The sequence below is a fragment of the Amblyomma mixtum genome, chromosome 9 (assembly GCF_055824585.1).
Source record: "Amblyomma mixtum isolate Tamu chromosome 9, ASM5582458v1, whole genome shotgun sequence".
Lineage (NCBI taxonomy): Eukaryota > Metazoa > Arthropoda > Arachnida > Ixodida > Ixodidae > Amblyomma > Amblyomma mixtum.
In genome coordinates, this window is record NC_143020.1 from 103,480,531 (window position 1) to 103,501,008 (window position 20,478).

A 20,478-nucleotide genomic window follows, 5' to 3' on the forward strand; every position below is an offset into this window, starting at 1 on the left:
GCACGTTAAAGGTCCCCAGGTGGTCTAAATTATTCCGGAGACCTCCACTACGGCACCTCTTTCTCTCTTTCTTCTTTCATTTCCACCTTCTTCCCTTCCCTGACGCGGCGCGGTTGAAGTGCCCATCGAGAAGTGGGACAGTTACCGCACCTTTCATTTCCGGACGACCAATCAGGAACAATTTTGGCCACCTGGGAATCTTTCACGTTTCCTAGATATCGTCGAAATTATTCAAACTGAAAAGTGAGAATTGGTTTTGAGCAGTAACTCTCTCACATATCTCGGCGGACACCTCAACCGCGCCGTAAGGGAAGGGAGGAAGGTGGGAGGGAGTGAAAGAAGAGAGAGAGAGGTGCCGGTCTCCGGAATGATTTCGACCACCTGGGTATCTTTAGCGTGCACTGACATCGCACAGCACACGGGCGCCTTTTGCGTTTCGCCTCCATGCAAACCTCCACTGCCTCCACCCGTGACTGAGAAATCCACGAAAAATCCCAAGAGAAGACTCCTAGGTGGCAGGTGGGACACCTATAGGTCACGTGACCTTGTGACACCATCACAACCTGTCAACCGAAGTGTGAGGAAATTGCACGCCATTTTAGGTTGAAGTTAAATTGTGACTGGTCGCGAGAGGTGGCTCGGGAAAAGCGAGTCTCACAAGTTCCACTGGTGGGAGCACCTGCCATCGCAGAACCGCTGCACCACTGCTCCAGGAGTGGTATGAGGACTCCATGGGATCTAAGAATGTAAAGTAGAGAATGACCGATTCCGCACATATGGGCGTTAACCCATTAACGCTATCGCATCATACCTTTCATCATCATCATCATCAGCCTGACACTGCCCACTGCAGGGCAAGGGCCTCTCCCATGTCTCTCCAATGAACCCTGTCCTTCGCCAGCTGCGACCACCGTATCCCCGAAAATTTCTTAATCTTATCCGGCCACCTAACTTTCTGCCGTCCCCTACTACGCTTGCCTTCTCTTGGAATCCACTCCGTTACCCTTAAGTACCAGCGGTTATCTTGCCTTCCCATTACATGCCCTGACCAAGCCCATTTGTCCCCTTAGTTTTTGTGCCCCGGTTGTATTCAGCCAAACATGAGTTATAAGATTGGTCGCATGCTTTTGAAGGCAAATAAACCCGCAGAACCAAGCGCGGGAGTGTGTAATAAAGACCTGCCTGACTTGCGGCTGCAAATCTCTTTTGGAATGAAGACGATGATACAGCACCGCCACCAACGACGACGAAGCGCTAGCGCCGCCCGTAGAGGGCTCGTGCTGGAGAACTGCCGCTTGTGTGCCGGTCCCTCGCCTCGCTCGTTCCTAGACTTCTTGCGCCAGGGTCTTCGTCGCCGGCGCTTGAAAGGTGCAAATAAACCGCTCTACATTTTTTTTTGTGTGTAGTTCGTGGGAACAGAGAGAGCTGAGAAATTTTAATTAACACTGACAAACCGAATTTTCGCTCCGGTCTGAAGAGCACATGTCTGGACGTATACGCTCTAAGCAACGAGGAGAACATTAGTGCGAGCCAACGGGTCAGTCCTCTTCACTCTTCCGAGCGTCGCTCTCCGCGACAACGGGTGCACACACACGTGGAGGAAGACGACTGCCCAGGGCAGTTCTTTTCACAAGCTTCTTGCTGTCTTTTTCTTTACCCTCCTTCGCATTATATTCACTGCCCACATACGTCGGCCAGCAGTCTCTTCTTCCGTCTCTGTCTGGGCGTCCGTGGAGACAACGAACCGGCTATCGCTCGCCTAGCGAGCTCTCAAAGGCAACGAAGTCCGCCCGGACAGCATTAACCTTCGCACGTCTCGCCCCACGTACCATTGTTCGAAATCTCTGCACTACGGGCGGCCAGCTTGGGCCCATCCACCGCGTTCATCCCGAAAGCCAAGTGTGTGCTTCGTTGTCCGCTGGGGGGCGCCACTTGAAGATCTACGTGACAATGAATTCGCCATCTTGGGCTGTTTCTCTTAGGGTGCAGGCTGGCGAATTTTGTCTGTCCGGTATCTTTTGCCGCGTGCGGAGGTGGATGATGAAAAGAAAAGATACGTCTTTTTGTATTGCATTGTGGTGGCCACTCCCTTCCTCTATGGAAGACGTTCTATGGAAGAGACCATAAGGGTGGCGTGAAACCATCAGGCGGGGGGGGGGGGGGGGGGGGGGGGGGGGGGGGGGCTGCTTTTATTATGGAAGATCCAAAGGATGGATGTGCCGAGGGCTCCGCTTTGACCAAAGAGCGACCAGGATCTTTTTCAAGTTTCTAATCTTCAAACGAACGTTACCTCCATTCTCGTGGTAATTGACGGAACGGGCCTCTGCCCAGGCGTCCCAGTTGCGCCTCCTTTTGTCACTGGATGGCGCTTTAGAGAGAAGAAGCGAAACACACTGGTTTCAGATTGCTGGCTGAGCCGACTGCCGGGACGTTCACGAACTTTGCCGAGGAGGTGATAGTACGCGAGCTGCGAGTAATGAAGGTGAGTATTGTTATCGGAGGCTACATTAAAGACAGCGAGTACACCTTCCACACTATCAAGTGAGAGATGGTATGGCCTGATAACTGATCATAACAAATCCATCAAGTTGGGTTTTATGTTTTCAAGACTGCCGAGATTTGGAGTTTCCATAGTTTACGATTCATTTTTATGGTTTCTTATTTTCCAGCGCTGACCCAGAATATAGATATTTGTTCACAATGATGCGTTAGAAATAACTGCGAAGCGCCCTGGCGTTGTTCATGGTTGGTAGGGCTTAACATCCCAAAGCAACTCAGGCTATGAGGGAAGCCGTAGTGGAGGGCTCCGGATAATTTCGACCACCTGGGGTTCTTTAATCTGCACTGACATCGCACAGTTCACGGGCTTCCAGCATTTCGCCTCAATCGAAATGCGTCCACCGTGGCCGGGATCGAACCCGCGTCTTTGGGGTCAGCAACGCTATAACCACTGAGCCACCACTGCCCGCACCCTGACGCGGCAGCCGTTAACCGAGGTCTTTACCGATGACGACACGTCACGCAATGGACAATGCAGGTAACGTACGAAGCTCCCAGTAAGCAGGGGTAGATACCGGTGCCGAAATCTGACACCCCCAATTATTTTCTCTGATCGTCGAGGTGCGGGTTGGACAGCATCTCCTCCGGCTGGTGAAGTTGCGGGTTTGATATTTTCAGTATATTTTTTTTAGACATGCCCAAACTGTCTGGCTTCCTCATGTATGTCATAGCGAGCCCCTCTTATCCTTTTCCTTGTCTTCTCAATAGCTAATAAGGACCTCGATTCTGGCAGTCTTGATGCCATGGGTAGCATAAGAGGGTTTTCGCACACCTTCCGCTCACACAGTTCGATCACGTTCCTACTACTTCTGCCGCTATAGACGAGGGTGGCGCTGGTGAACACTCGCAAGGTTCGGTTACAGCATACATATATACACCCGAAAGCAGAAGATTGGAACACCCGTAGCCGTAGCTTAGTTGGTAGAGCACCAGACGCGAAAGTCAGAGGTCGTGAATTCGGTTCCGACCGGCTGCATGTGGTTGTTTTTTCTTCTGCTTTCTGATCAGTTATATTGAAATATTGACCCCATTAATCTTCTATTGATGAACACCACAAATTAAAGAACATCTACGCTCTTTCGTTTCGGTGTCTGTTGGCTTCCGTCATGATATAAGCTTGGATGTTCTCCGCCGAGTGGGATGCGTTGTGATATATGGTTCGTTGTATCTTGTGCATTAAACTAAGGTGAGGGTACTTGTTTATCTGCCAGCGTCAGTCTGATGATGATTCCTTCTTCTTTCATCAAGGTCCTATCTAGTTTTTGGGATTTCATTCTCGTTAATTTGTCATACTGCACTGCATCGTGGTATGTGACCAGTCCCCGGATTTCAATGAAGTGCCTCTCTCGCAGTGCCCGTCCTGCCAGATCTCTGGCTCCGGAATAATTTCGATCACCTGGGCATCATAAGGATCACAAACGTGCACTGACATCGCACAGCATACGAACACGCGTTTTTCGACGCAGAAAATAAGAATTCGCACTCGCCTCGGAGGGGAAGGGGAAAAAATTACCGACGATTACGTTACTTCCTAATGCGAAATTTGAGCGCAGCAAATAAGCTGTTTCACCTTTTCGATAGATTGAGGCAAAGAAATCGAGCAACACATGTATGCGCTATCACAGAATTTTTTTTTTATTTTTCACACGTATTCCTTTAACAAAGACTCCACTAACAGTTCTTGACAGTCATGAAGGAAGCTTTGTGGTCGGAGAAATACACTGATATATGTTCGACTTGGTACACCAATGCTTGATTCTCAAAGACGAGATCTATACAAGTGCCTCGCGAGGTTGTCACAGCCGTGGGACGCGTTACGAGCAAGAGGAACGGGATGTTCTCCCGCATAAGTGTTAGGAAATTGCTGTTTGTCTTTATGTCAACATTAAAGTCCCCCACTACTAACATCGGTGTGGATCGATGAACGGTTAATGCGAGTTGCAGGAAGTGCACGACGTCTTTCGTGAGTGCGGTAGGGGCGAAGTAGGCAGCTACTACCAGCAAGCCGTTGGGCAACTTTGCGGCGCACAGTTCGCCAACTTCATGTGACGTGCCAAACATTTCGACTGGTATTGCAGAGAGACCTGTGCGCAAGTAGATAGCGACTCCCGCCGCTCTGTTTCTCTGCGAGCACCACAGCAGTATAGGAAATCTATGATTTCGAGAGGCTCTTCGGGATCCATCCAGGTTTCAGCAAAGCAAAGTACAGAGGAATGGCGCAGAATGTGATCGTTGTGTACGCCCTTGGCATGTGCGGCAAGGGAGCGTACGTGAAGAATGTGGTTGTGAATGATGAATCAAGTGCTGCCAGCGAATGACGCGTCCATTGGCTGTCTGCGTGTGTTACTGATGTGTGGTTAACATGTTAAGCTTCGCCTGTAAGAGTGGAACGTGACAGCGTCTTGCAACGCTGCCAGGGAGTACACAGAACGCCATCGCCAATTCGGCTGTACGCCTTGCTGGACGGTAAATTTATTTTTTGAGGAAAGGAAATGTATCTCTCTCGCATATCTGGGTGGACACCTGCACCTCGCCGTAAGGGAAAGGGGGAAGATGGGAGTGAACGAAGACGCCGTATTAGCTAGACGCGCCTTAGTTCATTCCAAACCATTCAGCTGGCATTACGGAGTGGCTAGCGTGCTCGTATCGCACTCCGGAGACCCTGGTTCGATTGCCCAACTCGACCAATTTCGTTCTCGGTTTTATTGATTTATGCGGTCTAACTAGAAAGGTTAATTAGGCTATTTCATATTTATATTCTTGCATTTCTATCCATCGTGTTCTGTCATTAACCTGTCAATTGTTGGAACTGTCTAGGATGTTCGACACAACGTATACGAAACGAGCAACGTCTTACTGAGTGGGGAAGTGCGTGGTGGTGGAGGGAACGCGGCTTCGTACTTATCTGTTTTTTTCAGCAGCGTCTCCTTCCGCGGACGCTGTTGTCGCTGCGGCGCGCGTCTTTCTTTTCTTTTCTTCTGACCTCTTCATTCTCCTCTATATTAATTAGGGTAATTGATTAATTAAGCAATTAACTAAACTCAGTCCAACTTAGTTGCAGCATCACTATACGATCCCTTTGATTGGTTGCATGGTTACTAGTTGATTGATTGTAAAACATTTTATTCGCCGGGAAGAGCTTGGCAAGAGGTCGCGTTAAGTGGTCGAGAGTACATAGCCCTCGACGACTTTGTCAGCCCACTCCACCGCCAAAACTTGCGTTCTGGGGTCAGAGCTAGCCAGCACGGTCTCCCACCGCTCGAGAGAAGGAGCTGTAACTAGATCACCCGGAGGTGGCTCTATTTTGCAGTCCCACAGGATGTGATCGTAGGTAGCACGGTGGCCACAGTGTTTGCAGTTTGGGTTGTAAAGATCTGGATAAATGTGCGCGAGGAGTGATGGGGTGCGTATCGATCTCGTCTGTAGACGACGCCACGTAACCTCTTGTTCTTTAGTAAGTCTTTTGTCTGGAGGGAGAAAAATTAGCCAAAGTACAATTGGCCCCATTTGAAATTCGCGCACTGTGACGTCACGAGCATTTCGACCAATTGAAAAGCGTGACATTGGGGGCGGAGCTGGTTACGAGGCCGACGCCGACGACGACGCGAAACCCAGGAACGGACGCCAAAGAGCTGCGCTCTAAAAGGAAAGGCAGGGACGTTACGCAGATGAAGTTTCCGCTTTGTTACCCTGCACTCCAGGGAAGGAATAAGGGGATTTAAAGTTGATGGAGACAGATGCGATGCCTTAAAAATTCCCAAGCAGTGCAGCTAACCGGCCCAATGTTGGAAACGTATTGGCAAGACCGGCCCTACAAATGACCACAGTCAAACCATTCATTTGCAATACTGGACCGCGGTTGCCCGAGCTCCTTGGGAAGAATGTCAACTAAGCACGTACGCGGCAAACTCGTTATCATTCAGGTACATCGCCCTCAATAAACGGAACAGTTCAAGACAGCTCTTCATATCTGACCTGACCAGTTTTACCGAAAAAATTGCGAGCACACTTTGGTAACTAAAGTGTTGAGAGGCGAAAGCCGAGGACACTATGCCGTGACGACTTCCGGTGGATGTGACGTCACATCGTTCCCGTGGCTACATCGACACCCAAATTGTACATCTTTCGGGGATCTTGAGTGTTAATAACGCTTAATTACACACTTTTTTCACCTAATTTGACACAAATCCGACGTTTTCCCGACCATTCTGTGACAATTTTAACTATGCCGCGACGACTTCCGGTAGATGTGACGTCACACCATTCTCGTGGCTATATTGATACCCAAATTATACATCTTTCGGGAATCCTATGTGTTAATTACGCTTAATTACACATTTTTTAAATCTAATTTGACACAAATCTGACGTTTTTTCGACCATTCTGCGGCAATTTTCTCAATGCCGTGACGACTTCCGATGGATGTAACGTCACACCGTTCCCGTGGCTATATCGAAGTCCGCGCTATTTCGACACAATTTCGACCTTCTTGCCTATAAGTGATTAACTAATTTCTCTACAGTCATCAAACTTGGCTTCTAGGATCACTTTTTCCTCCTCTATCTGAAGCAACCGTTCGATTTCTTCTGTCTTTTTTAGTTCCCGAGTTAAACGCGTGTGACACGCTTTGGTAACGGACGACAGTATGATCCATTAAAGATTTTCAGCTTAATATTTATATCTCTCTCTCTTTCCATGTTATCGCCACTTCCACTACACACTCCTTTTCCTTTCCGCATTCGCTCGCGCCGGTCGTCCGTGCCGTCGAGTCCTTCGCTGATGTATGTACCCGGCTGCGTTGTTGGAAGCGTTCGAGCATGCAGCGTCGCGGTTTGCCTCCCGCGTGACCAGACACGCGCGCACATCGTGAGCACGTGGCGCCCGCGTTTACGCGCGCGTTCTCCGCGTAATCGCTGACGTCATCACCTGTACTTCTGTGCTACTGCAAAGGTAAGGCTATACCGGGAAGGAAAAAAAGCCAGTGCCAGCAGATTTGCGATGAAAAATCGGCAGTCGCGAAAATACAAAACATTAAAAGAATACACAAACAGACAAGTTGTTCAGAACAAAAGATGGTTTGGTTTATGGGGTTTAACGTCCCAAAGCGACTCAGGCTATGAGAGACGCCGTAGTGGAGGGCTCCGGAAATTTCGACCACCTGGGGTTCTTTAACGTGCACTGACATCGCACAGTACACGGGCCTCTAGAATTTCTCCTCCAAAGAAATTAGACCTCCACGGCCGGGATCGAACCCGCGTCTTTCGGGTCAGCAGCCGACCACCATAACCACTGAGCCACCGCGGCGGCTGTTCAGAAAAAAATGTGCATACATACAGTGCGTTTCACGTAAGAATTAACACAGTTCTTAAAAACAGGCTTTTTTTTTTTTTACTTCGAAGAGCGCTTTTTCGGCATAGCGTTTTCAGCGGTGTAGTACATCAGAATACATCTAAGGCGTGCTAACTGGAAGGCTGGTTAACTAATACTGAATGGTTAACTTTTTAACTATTACTGTTAGGCTCCTTCATTATTGAGAGGCGTGTAGCCCAGCGTAAGTAATAGCCATGTCAGTTTTTAGAGTTTCGAAGCGGATTTTTGTACAGATTTTGGCTACTTCGATGAGGTACGCGCACTGGAGAGGTTGCTTTGCCTGCAAGCTTCTAGAAAGCGCATGTATTTTGGCGCGATGTAGCCAAAATTTGTTGGGTCACAGCGCAGAGGGTAACCGTGTTTTCGAAATTGCCCCACTTATGGTGAGGTAATTTCTCACAGGCGTGTGCCCCACTTATGGTGAACTATACGCCCCTCAATAATTAAGAAGCTTAACAGTAATAGTTTGGTTTGGTTCATTGGGGTTTAACGTCCCAAAGCGACTCAGGCTATGCGGGACGTCGCAGTGAAGGGCTCCGGAAATTTCGACCACGTGGGGTTCTTTAACGTGCACTGACACCACGCAGTACACGGGCCTCTGGAATTTCTTCTTCATCGAAATTCGGCCACCGCGGCCGGGATCGAACCCGCGTCTTTTGGGTCAGCAGCCGAGCGCCGTAACCACTGAGCCACCGCGGTAACAGTAATAGTTAAAAAGTTAACTATTCAACATAAGTTAAACAGCCTGCTAGTTAGCACGTCTTAGCAGTATTACGATGTATACACGGCCGACAATGTTATGCCGGAAAGTAGCGCTCTTCTAACTCATAAAAGCCTCTTTTTAAAAGCCGCCGCGGTGGCTCAGCGGTTATGGTGCTCGGCTGCTGACCCAAAAGACGCGGGTTCGATCCCGGCCGCGGCGGCTGGAATTTCTTTGGAGGAGAAATTCTAGAGGCCCGTGTACTGTGCGATGTCAGTGCACGTTAAAGAACCCCAGGTGGTTGAAATTTCCGGAGCCCTTCACTACGGCGTCCCCCATAGCCTCAGTCGCTTTGGGACGTTAAACCCCATAAACCAAACCAAACCAAACCTCTTTTTAAAACTCGTGTGAAATCTTAAGTGAAACACCCTGAATAGTGACCGGCAAAGAAATGCCGTGACAGCCCGGCAGCAAAACTGCCGCGAACTGCCGTTTCAATTCGCTTGTTTTGCTTAGAGGCAAAAAGAAAAAAAATACTCGGAAACAGCAGAGCTGCCCCGAGCGGCACCAGAAGCTTCCTGTTGTTCTCCTTAACAAGAACGCACATGCATTCTTGCCGCTGCTCGTCGAGTCGTGCAAGAACCGCGCGAATTCGCTGGCGTGGAAAGCGCGCGCTGCCAGTGATTTGGCGCGCTTTTTTTCGTTTTTGGCGCGCTTTCTAGTCTTTTTTTTTTATATGTTTCGCGGAAAAAGTGAAAATGCTTCTATTCTGTCCGGTGCGCAGCTCACGCAAGACAGTCCAGCTGTACATCAAGGAAAACAGAACGTAAACACGGCTTAACTGAGGTTGCTGCTTAGATTTTATGGCTGTTATTGTCCTCCTTTCGTACTTGTTGATTACGCGTGGAAATTTTATAGATTTTGATTATTATAAATTTTTATGGCACAAGGGCCGAAGATGAAGAGGGCCAAAGCACAAATAATTTTTTGTCTACACAGGGTGGGGTCAAAGACCCATTTTCCAGGCATTTCACTCCAGATAAACCGATCACCAGGCCAGGGGAAAGCTTGTACCCACTGTATCTCCGATGGGCACCAGGTGGCACGGGGGATCGAGCCCCGTGCCTACCGTATGCAAAAACTTTTACAATAAACTGGGACAAACGACCTAGAAAAATGAGACTTTTCATAAATATGCTGCAGGTACGGCAAGACACCAAGAACCTGTGTATGATACGGCAAGAAATAGTAACCTGTATAGAAAGGCTTCGACGCCAAAAGTCAGGGTAATTAAATAACATGAGGTCGGTATCGAGGAATACAGCCATGATTAGAAGTAAAGGGGCGAGCCCGACCGCTATTGCCCGTACGTACAACTAAATAGCGCACAGAAATAATAGCGTAGTATCTAATCTCTCACATGTACTGGCCTGTCAGTAGTTACAATACATGAGGAAAAACAATCGAATTACGAATGCGGAGACCGAAGTCGTCTCAAAAGCAAAACTATTCCAAATACAACAGGATAGCTAAGCGGGCGAGTTGGTGATACATTATGCAAAAAACAGCGCGAACAAACGGGGTGTATTCTTCCTTTCGTCCCCGTTTGTTCGCGCTGTTTTTTGTATTCCAAATAGCTCAGTTTCCGCATCTGTTGCACGATTTTGGGCAGCTCGGTTGAGCATGGCCGTAAGGTTTATATTTTACTATGGCAATTAATAGTTTCTTGACTATAAATTGCGTCATAATGGGCGTGTTTGTTCCCGTTGTTTGGAATTGTTTAGTTACTCGATTTCACATTTGTCAGTGTGTTAAGCCTTTGATTCAACAGCCTATTAACAAACTGTTAACAGGCTCTTCATTAAAAGGGCGCTGGAGACACCACCACCGAATTAGTGTTGGCAGTAAAAATTGATTCATTGGCTCTTATTGGTGTATGTTAATGTTTGTCCGGCAGCAGAAGACGCATTTGTGGCTGAGAAAATTGAATTTAAAGATGTTCCCACTACTGAACTCAAACTCGTGACATTTACACCGAGTACATAGGACTGATTGTCGCCGTTTTGGTGTGAATGGCGGTGCAAAATTGCCTCCGAGATCCGGTGTAGACGCTCGTATTCTACTTGCGACATCGGCTGACGGTGGCGACACCTGTGTTTTTCTTTTTCCTTTTCTAGCTTAGAAAATCGAAGCTTTCGGTTAGAGTGGTCCCTTCCCTTACAAAAATTTTTGTAGAGTCTATACACTGTTCATAGACGTTTGTGTATAAATTTCATAGACTTTCTGTAGACATATCCTATAGTCTACTCTATAGACAATACGTATTCCATAGGCAGTCTATAGGCAAACTATAAATTTATGGCCGTACACTTTTAGCAGGCTTCTTCTATAGAAAGTCTATGGACTAAGAATAGACGAAGGTAAACATCTAAAGGAAGGTAATAGTCCATGAGAAGTCTATAGAAAGTCTATAGACCATTTTTACACTGCTTTATCGCTAGAATGTCGTAGTAATCGATACAAGCTAACCCCAATTTACCCCAACTGCCCCCTTATGCAGTGTTAGTGGTTTCTACCCGCACAGACACAAAGGTTGGTTGGTTGGTTTATGGGGTTTAACGTCCCAAAGCGACTAAGGCTATGAGAGACGCCGTAGTGGAGGGCTCCGGAAATTTCGACCACCTGGGGTTCTTTAACGTGCACTGACAACGCACAGTACACGGGCCTCTAGAATTTCTCCTCCAAAGAAATTCAACCGCCGCGGCCGGGATCGAACCCGCGTCTTTCGGGTCAGCAGCCGAGCACCATAACCACTGAGCCACCGCGGCGGCACTATACAAAGGTGCAAGCTATATATAGGACGGGTTGCACACAAGATCGAACTACCTTGTTATTACTGCAATGAAGTTGAAAATATCTTTATATAGTTCGGCCAGAAGAAAGCTATTTTGAACAAAAATATGTGCGCATTTAATTGATACTTACGAAGTAATGATGGCTGAATGTTTGGCAGTGTCACATTTACTTTAATGCTGAGGTTAAGTGTAGGATTTCCAGCCTGGAAGTTCGCCTCCAAGGTTTTTTACTTCTCCACTGTGAAGAGCTCAGTAAAAGATCAGGAAAAAGAAGGGCTGGTGGGCGCGCCAATGTCAAGTGCGCAATAGATGACGCACCGCGATATAGGAAAACTCTCGCTCGTTGTACTACACGAGGAAAAAACATAGCGGCAAAATGATAGCTATACTTATAGCGGCGAGAAATTACCTCCCCTCCCCTCTTTTTTTAGCCAGACAGCAACAACAAAAACGACATTGATGTCATGTTTCGAGATGGTGCTTGTATGAAGCTTTACAACGGCAGTTGAGTTAGGAAACTTTTGTCAAGGCGTATATGTGTCGCAACAAAAAAATTCACAGGGAAGCCGAATGAGCTTATGTCTTGGCGATGGGGTAGCATTACACGCTGTCAATGTCTTTACCGGAAGTAATGCCACTTACGGTCTGATGACGTCACTTCCGCCCAGGCAGTGGCCGAATTTTGACCGACACACTTTTTTCATAATGAGTTATCGCATTAAAAACCGTCGCACTGACGTATCCACCATTGAGAAAGCTGTTCAGGTTTTATTCTTTACTATTATTTCGTACGTGAAAGTTACTTCTTGCTAATATTTTCGAAAGTAACCCTTAGAGTAGTTTCCAACCGTTGCACACCTCCATGAAATTACGCGTTCCTCGCGTAATTCTAGCTTGAATTTTCCGGAAAATGGTTTATAGGCACAGCACAATTTACAATAACTTCTCGACACCATTCGATATCTGCATGCCCCAGAATCTACTTGCAGCTATAGGCATCTCGAAGCTTGACTTGCGTGTTCGGATTAAGAGTGAAGGTGACTGTACGTTCTATCTGTACTGCGGTAACAGTGCAGTGAGATCGTGCGACTTCCATAAGGATCTCTTCCACGAAGGTTGTAATGGAAACTGACTTTTAGGGATCCTTTCCGCATCTGTCGTCATCGGTCTATACGCTCCAGTGGTTCACCCGTACTTGTGGAAATGAGGCCCTTTCCATCTCCTTTGCCTCGCTTCGGAAGGGGGAGAGTTTCCTCCGCTTTGTTCGGTCACCCGTATTTTTCGTCATATAAGCAGCGTGGAAGACACGGCAGAAAAAAGACAGCGGAAAGGTGTTCGTCGTATAGCGTATATTTCGTGGCACTTAAGAATGACAGAATTTTATTCGGCAACGCATATCCGTTTGTGTGGACGGCTTGATACGGGCATACAATTCTTCCAACACTTTGCGTCAAAGGTTCACTGCATTGCGAAATACCATTCTTGGCCTTCTATTCAACTCACGTTTCAACAACGCTCTCAGTTTATATCCCATTGTCTATGCGAGCGAAAGCGGCACAGAATGCTTAAGCGAGCAGCGCAAGTGGCTAAAAACAAAATAAAAAGGTGGACTGTATGAACAGCTTGCATTAAAATTATTGCGAATGGAAACAGTATCCCAAACCCATTCGAAAAAAAAAAACACCACAGAAAAACTTCTGTAGTAACAGCAGATTTTCTGTAACGTTTCTGACCATAAACTTGTAGTAACAACAAACTTTTCTGTAGTAACAGCAGATTTTCGTGTAATTAGTACAGAAAAGTACTACAGAACTACAGACTACAGAAAAGTACAACAGAAAAAAAAACTACAGTACTACAGAAGAGTACACCAAAAGAACAAAAAAATCTGTCATTACGACAAAACTACAAAACATTGGTTGTCTACAGAAAATGATGATGATGATAAATTTTTGTGGGCGCCATGGCTCAAGGTTTTTTCTTCTACTTAAGGTGGAGTCAAAGACCCATTTTCCAAGCATTCCACACTAAAGAGGCCGAGCACCAGACCAGGGAAAGCTTGTACCCACTGTATCACCGGTGGGTACCCGGCGGCAGTGGGGATCGAACCCTGCACCTCCCGCATGCGAGGCGGATGCTCAGACCACTAAGCCACCGCTGCGGTCTTGTCTACTACAGTACTACAAAAAAAGTACTTCAAAACAACACAAATTTCTGTTATTAATACAAAACTATAAAACATTTTGTTGTCTGCAGAAACATTGTACAGAAAAAGCTGCAGTAAACAAGTACTCCAAAACAACAGAAAAATCGGTCATTACGACAAAACTACAAAACATTTTTGTCGCACTTTTGGCACGGTCCTGTCGTTTCTTTCGACTGACAAACAGCTGCGAAATAACTTGGACGCTAAACAACCCGAATGCAAACACCAACTGCGTCACATTGTTTGGAGCTCCTCAGCACATTCTCCCAGCTTGCCGCCCTCCCGGTTGAGTGAATTCAGAGGGCGCTTGTGTGCAAATTAGGAACGGAGCGCTCCTTGTAATTGCGCGCGCAGCCAGGGAGCGGAAAACGCGCCGTGACGTCAGCGGCGCTTGTTGAGCGTTTATAAAAAGAACAAAGCGATGTTAATGGCTGAACTCTGAACGGTTGCGCTTCACGCGTCGGGGAGTCGTGGGAAACTGCGGCGGCGAAAGTACGTCACGAGTTACGTCACCCGCTACGCGGGCCTTTCCACTGCAGTCGTCTGCTCCTGTGAAAACCAAGATGGCGGCGCCACCGCGGAGCGTCGTCTGCGAACGCCTGCTGAACAGGGTGTGTACTGCCAAGCTATAATTTATGCGTGGCTTGACAAACAACGCTTCAGAGGTAAGCGTCTCAAGGCTGGGTGCTTCAGAGAACACGCACTAAGAAGGAAGAAACGTGCATAAATTTGATGCTCCAGGGGAAAAAGACGACTTGATAGAAACAGGCGCTACACAACGTAAATATGTATACTTAGATACCAGAGAGAGAGCGTCGCAGGTGACTATGAAGCATGAATGGTCTAGGAAAAACCATTACGCCACTGTTTTGAAGCCAGACGTAAGGGCTCACTTTTCCTAGTTGGCCGCCGTCTCAGCGCTTCTGCGCATGCGCAACAGACAATCAAGCAGACGACACCACTGCGCGCATCGCTACTATTGGCTGCGCCATAGGCCAGAAACTCCCGGCAGTCCTTGCGAAAGCACGTGACTTCCGGCCCATTTTTTTCTCATGTAGCATGGTTTCATTAGCTCCGTAACGGTGCTCGGTCATTAATCGACGGTAATTATTGCGACTCTTTGGACTGTACGCCTCACACGTCAATTCATTCGTTTACTCATTGGTACGATCACTGATTGGTAAGTAGGCTTACTTAAATAAGTATAATCTCGACACTGTTTCTTTTTACTGGCGTAATTAAACACCACTACATTCAATTGTTTCTGGGTAAACTTTGCTACTTGGTATAAACCTTATTTAAATTACAATCCTGGTAAATATTGATGAGCGCTCAGTCCTCACTTCACTAGAGCACTTACGCAGATAAGTCTATGTGCATTCTCCCGGCACATTTCTGCTTTTGATTAATTACATTCACTTACCTCTCGAAATGCAAATAAAAATTAGACGCGACGCCCAAGTCAAAGAATGATTAGAAAGCAGCAGAGTGGAGGTGGACGAAGAAAGAAATGCCCTTTAACGGTGTAGAGTTCAAATGGCATTGAACTCAAGGCAAAATGAGGGCTGCAGTGTTAGCAAACTGTATCTGAGCAGGATGTCCCTTACATCTGTTGGGAAAGCGAAGTAAAATAAACATGGCAGAATCACAGCCGCTCCCTGTCTCCGCCTTGAACGTGTAGGTGTAATTAAACAGGCTATATTTCTTTCCAGGTACTTTATTCTTTAGAGCAGTCTGACCGCCAGGTCTCTTGCAGTTATTACTCTGTTCGCTGAGGAGAGCTCACTTTCTATTGTGTTGCTTTAGTTATTTTATGTTTTGTTTATGTTAGTTATAGTTAGTTTATGTTTTGTTTTAGTTATTAGTTATTTCATGTCGGATAGGTGGAAATTGTGACGCCGAAGGCGAAGTCATATAATTGCGCGCCCATGATTGATACTTTTCATGGTTTGTACACAATTATTCGTATACTACTCTAAAAAAATTGTAGAAGGCATTATTTATTTCAGTGTAGCCAATTTTAATCAGTTGCCGATAATTTTCGAAAACTGATTTACTCTGCGCTCTCATTGAAGTCGGTCGCTTCAAAATTGCCAGCCCACGTGCAAGTGCTCAATGAGTGTTAGCACAACTCTATCAGGGGAGCTCTGCTGCAAGCGAAATTTGCATATTGGCATCCTTGAAATCTAACGCATCAAACTACGGCTCTTCGAGTTCAATGAAAATAAGGTGTTCTTTTGACGTCTGCCTGCAGCGAATTTCCAGCCTTCATCCCTCTCCAACAACTCTTCTCGCAACTGGCTCGCGACGATGCGTAGACGACAGCAAGAAAGCAACAGATGGTACTACCTTCGTCTGCTTCCCACCGACTGAAAACACATTTGTGCATACACGTGTCTAGGGCCGCTTAGTCACTGGCGTGATGAAGAGCCTACAATAAACCTTTCAGCTCTTCAGCGCTTGCCCTGTTTTACGGGCGTCGACTGTTCGGGCAGTAATTAACGAAGCGGGCATTAGCATCACCTCTGCCTCGTGTACTATTAGTAGTACTAGTAATTGCTTCTACTAATACCCTTACTTACTGCTACTGCTCATTAATAGTCAGGGCCGCCGCGGTGGATCAGTGGTTCTGGTACTCGGCTACTGACCCGAAAGACGCGAGTTCTAGCCCTGCCGCGTCCTATTTCGATGGAGGTGAAATTCTGGAGACCCGTGTACTATGTCAGTACGCGTTAAACAACCCCCAGGTGGTCGAAATTTGTCGACGCACAATCTAGTTTTTTTTTTTTTTTTCCCAATTGGTAGGCTTCGACGATTTCCCTAGTCAATTGGTCGGGGTGTTCATACAATATGTCACTATAGTATAAGGAAGGAAAACAGGATTGACACTCTCAGCAATGATCAACTAAATTCGTGGAGCGGGTGGAATCTGATGAGTTAAGATGTTCTCTGAGTCGTGTGTTAATACACCGTCCCGTTTGACCTATGTAAGTTTGACGCTTGTCCTCTGTTTTTCTACCCTTCGTCCCCGTTTTTCTCGCTGTTATTTTTGAAAAACTTGCACCTCACTGTAGAGATAAGTAGGGTGCACAATACTTCCGGGACGTCCTAGGTACGGCGTAAAGTTTACCTCCAGATAACAGTTGGAGGAATCTCCAGTCCACTACGTCATTCAACATCTAATTAGGCACGGGATCAAGAATAACCTGGCAAGCCATAAACTGTGACCCCGGAAAGAGAGAAAATGTAGTCTTAAAATATAGCAGTGGTTATAGACTAACCTGTACAACTGACGTGAGCAAGATACAGTGGCGCTGATGTTACCGAGCGGGTGTAATGGGCGTGCAGCGCATAAGAATGCATGTAAACAAGAAATTTTAAAGTGATTTTCTGTTTTCACAGTGAACCTACGACGTTGTCCTTTCGTTAACAAAAGACGAGTGCACCTTAAAAGAACGTATGAAAGTGTGAAACGTAATTTGAACGTATGTCGGCATGTTTTTAAAACAGCAATACACGGGCATGCCAGCGAAGGGGTTACCGGTCGGTCGGGAAAGTGGTCCACAGAAGCAGATGTGAACTACACTTTCCAAAATAACATTCCCATTTCACTGCGCCCCTATTAAGGCGGCCGTTTATTAACAGCTGGCGAGTTAATTTAAGATCACGAAGAAGCATGCAACTGATGTCTTTTTAAAGGGTCACGGAAAATGTATGCTGTGATGCTGCAGACATACCCCGACAGTGTCTTGGCGCTTAATTAGCTGTGTATTTATCCGAATCGTACTGGCATCTCGTGAAGTCCGACATGCTGACTAGTGCGTTACACTAGTTCGCAATAACAGCCGTGCAACTTAGTCGTTTTACATCAAGAGCCTTAGGGGAAGGCAGTTATCAGACGGCAAGATAAGCGGATCGTACACCGCGGCAGACGACGGCGCAGACGATACAACCAGCTGCCTCTTGCGTTCGTGAGCGCCTCGTATGTTTGTAAACGTTGGCCTATAGAAAGTAGGTAGAAAATCGTGTCACACGCGTTTAACTCGGAAATTAAAAAAGATAGAAGAAAACCAATGGTTGGTTCAGATATAGGAGGAAAAAATGACCCTAGAAGCCAAGTTAGATGACTGTAGAGTAATTAGTTAATTATAGGCAAAAATGTCGAAATTGCGTCGAAATAGCGCGGACGTCGATAGAGCCACAAGAACGGTGTGACGTCACATCCACCGGAAGTCGTCGCGGCATAGTGAAAATTGTCACAGAATGGTCGGAAAAACGCCTGATTTGTGTCAAATTAGATAGAAAAATGTGTCATTAAGCGTAATTGACACTTAAGGTCCCCGAAAGATGTATAATTTGGGTATCGATATAGCCACGGGAACGGTGTGACATCACATCCACAGGAAGTCGTTACGGCAAAGTAGCAAAAGTGTCCTCGCAATTTTTAAAGCTGTAGCAAATATTCAGTCCATCGAGATATGGGCGCATAAAAAAGATCTAGAAAAGACAACCACACGGATTTAGTCACATCCATGGAGGAATCATGGTCACATCTGTATTTTGTATATTCATTTTGCACTGTATTGCCCCTCCTGCTAGGGCCCAGAAGGGCCTGCAGTATTCTGTAAATAAATAATAAATAACATCTGACATACTTTCTGCGTTCGGACCGTTAGGTAGCGCTAACAACTATACCTTTTGACGGCGTCCTAGGAAATGAACGAACACGCATGAATCGGACAGCGGTAGGTAGCTACTTCACCAGTAGCTACCTATGTGCAATATCAAGTGCATACCCATAAAAAATTAAGTGAGGTTGTGCGATATTCCTGACAACACAGTCGAGGTTTTCTACTTGTTTAAGTGCATACTTCATTCCTAAAATAATAAACCAGGTGGTAAAGCCCGGTAGTTCCATAATTTCAAAGCGCATGCGCCAATAAGTGGGAAGATACAGCATTTTAGATTTACTCACGTGTATACATGCAAGGACGACAAAAAAGGGAACGCCATATCACCATGCAGTCAGCAGTTACAGCCCGCGGATTACTGAGGACCATACTTTGTTTTTTTTTTTCTTTAGTAACTTTCGCCTAAATGCACGATATACTTATTGCGTTTTCAAGTTTGATGCAAAAGTAGCAATATATATGGTTTCTTGAGCGCAAGTTAAGCGTTCCCTTTAATACTGGCCGTGCCTGTACACAGTATAGAGTTTGGTAGACAGCGACACCAATTCACCAGCCTAACCGGAGTATACGGTCTGTTGTTTTGTTCCTTTTCAATTTTCCAGTCCTGTTTTGCTCGCTATAAAGGAACACACTGGATGACAATTTTTAAAATTCTTTTTCTAGTCCTGGGCGTAGCGTATACTGCACAATATGAAAACGCAGTCTCCGTCAAAAATGCAGATCCGAAGGGGATAGCTTAATAAAACACGTTGCGCGGCTAGTCGGTGATGCTTAATCCCTAGAATAAGCGTTAGCTTGAAGGCAATACTCCGTGGCTTGTCATGCATCTTCACCCTTCTATCCGTTTTTAATGTAGGAGGAACACACGGATTACAAGCGAAACCTACGGCCCGCAAATTTTCGACAAACACTGTACGTGCCTCTGGAGGGCACTCACCTTTCTTGACGAGAGAAGTCCACTCAGGAGCTGCAACAATCCAGGTACCGGCGACGGCTTCGGTGAAGCTGCGCTATATCCACAAGCACGACACAGCACAGGCGCGGGAAGCACGGCAGCCCACCGCGCCGCCGGCGAAATCGCAACTACGCCGAGCTCTCGCCGGCTCGCGCGCGGCGAACAGCTGTCCGACAGGTCGATGTTCGCCGCTAGATGACGCGAGCGCTAGGGAGCACCCCGCAAGCTGCGGTCGTCGTTCCCCATTTTCCGCCTCCGACGGATGTGGCTTGGGGAAGTGGTGTCACTAACAGCGACCGGTGGTACCTAGGCGGAAACGAAAGGGATAAAGGTGAGAGCAGCTGAAGGGTTGGCGCCTCATTTCAAGCGATGAATGCGCGCGCGTTCGGGTTTAGACACTGAGTCTCGCTAAACGAGCACCCAACATTTTCGTGGTGAACTGAGCAAATGTTTAATGGTTTGGTTTGGTTTCATGGAGTTTAACGTCCCAAAGCGGCTAAGGCTATGAGAGACGCCGTAGTGAAGGGCTCCGGAAATTTTGACCACCTGTGGTTCTTTAACGCGCATTGACATCGCACAGAACACGGGCCTCTAGAATTTCGCCTCCATCGAAGTTTGACCACCACAGTCGGGATCGAACCCGAGACTTTCGTGTCAGCAGCCTGTTTTCAAGCGATGAATGCGCGTGCGTTCGGGTTTAGACATTGTGCGTCTTGCTAAACGACCACCCAGCATTTTTGTGGTGAACTTAACAAATAAAGTTTAGTGGTTTGGTTTCGTTTTACGGGCTTTAACATCCCAAAGCGACTCAGGCTATGAGGGAGGCCGTAGTGAAGGGCTCCGGAAATTTCCACCACCCGGCGTTCTTTACCGTGCACTGACATCGCACAATACACGGGCCTCTAGAATTTTGCCTCCATCGAAATTCGTCCACCGCGGCCGGGATCGAACCCGCGTCTTTCGGGTCAGCAGCCAAGCGCCGTAACCACTGAGCCACCGCGTCGGCCTCGTACTGAAAGTGAGTTTAATGGAGTCTTACTAGATTTAGTGAGCCCCCAGCATTTTCGTGACGCACTTAAGAAACATGTAATGCGGTCCCACCATATTTAGTTTAAGCGATGGAAGCTCCAATACAAACGTTC

At 46.9% G+C, this 20,478-nt stretch overlaps 1 protein-coding gene across 1 annotated transcript in view; it reads right to left on the reverse strand.

Annotated features, from left to right (window-relative positions):
• Positions 1 to 19,624, reverse strand: part of LOC149330440 (uncharacterized) — a 225,259-nt gene extending 205,635 nt beyond the window's left edge. Inside the window, exon 1 of the mRNA XM_089560998.1 lies at positions 19,319 to 19,624. The gene's annotated coding sequence lies outside the window, so the exon portion shown is untranslated. The remainder of the gene's footprint in view (positions 1 to 19,318) is intronic.
• Between the last annotated feature and the right edge of the window lie 854 nt (positions 19,625 to 20,478).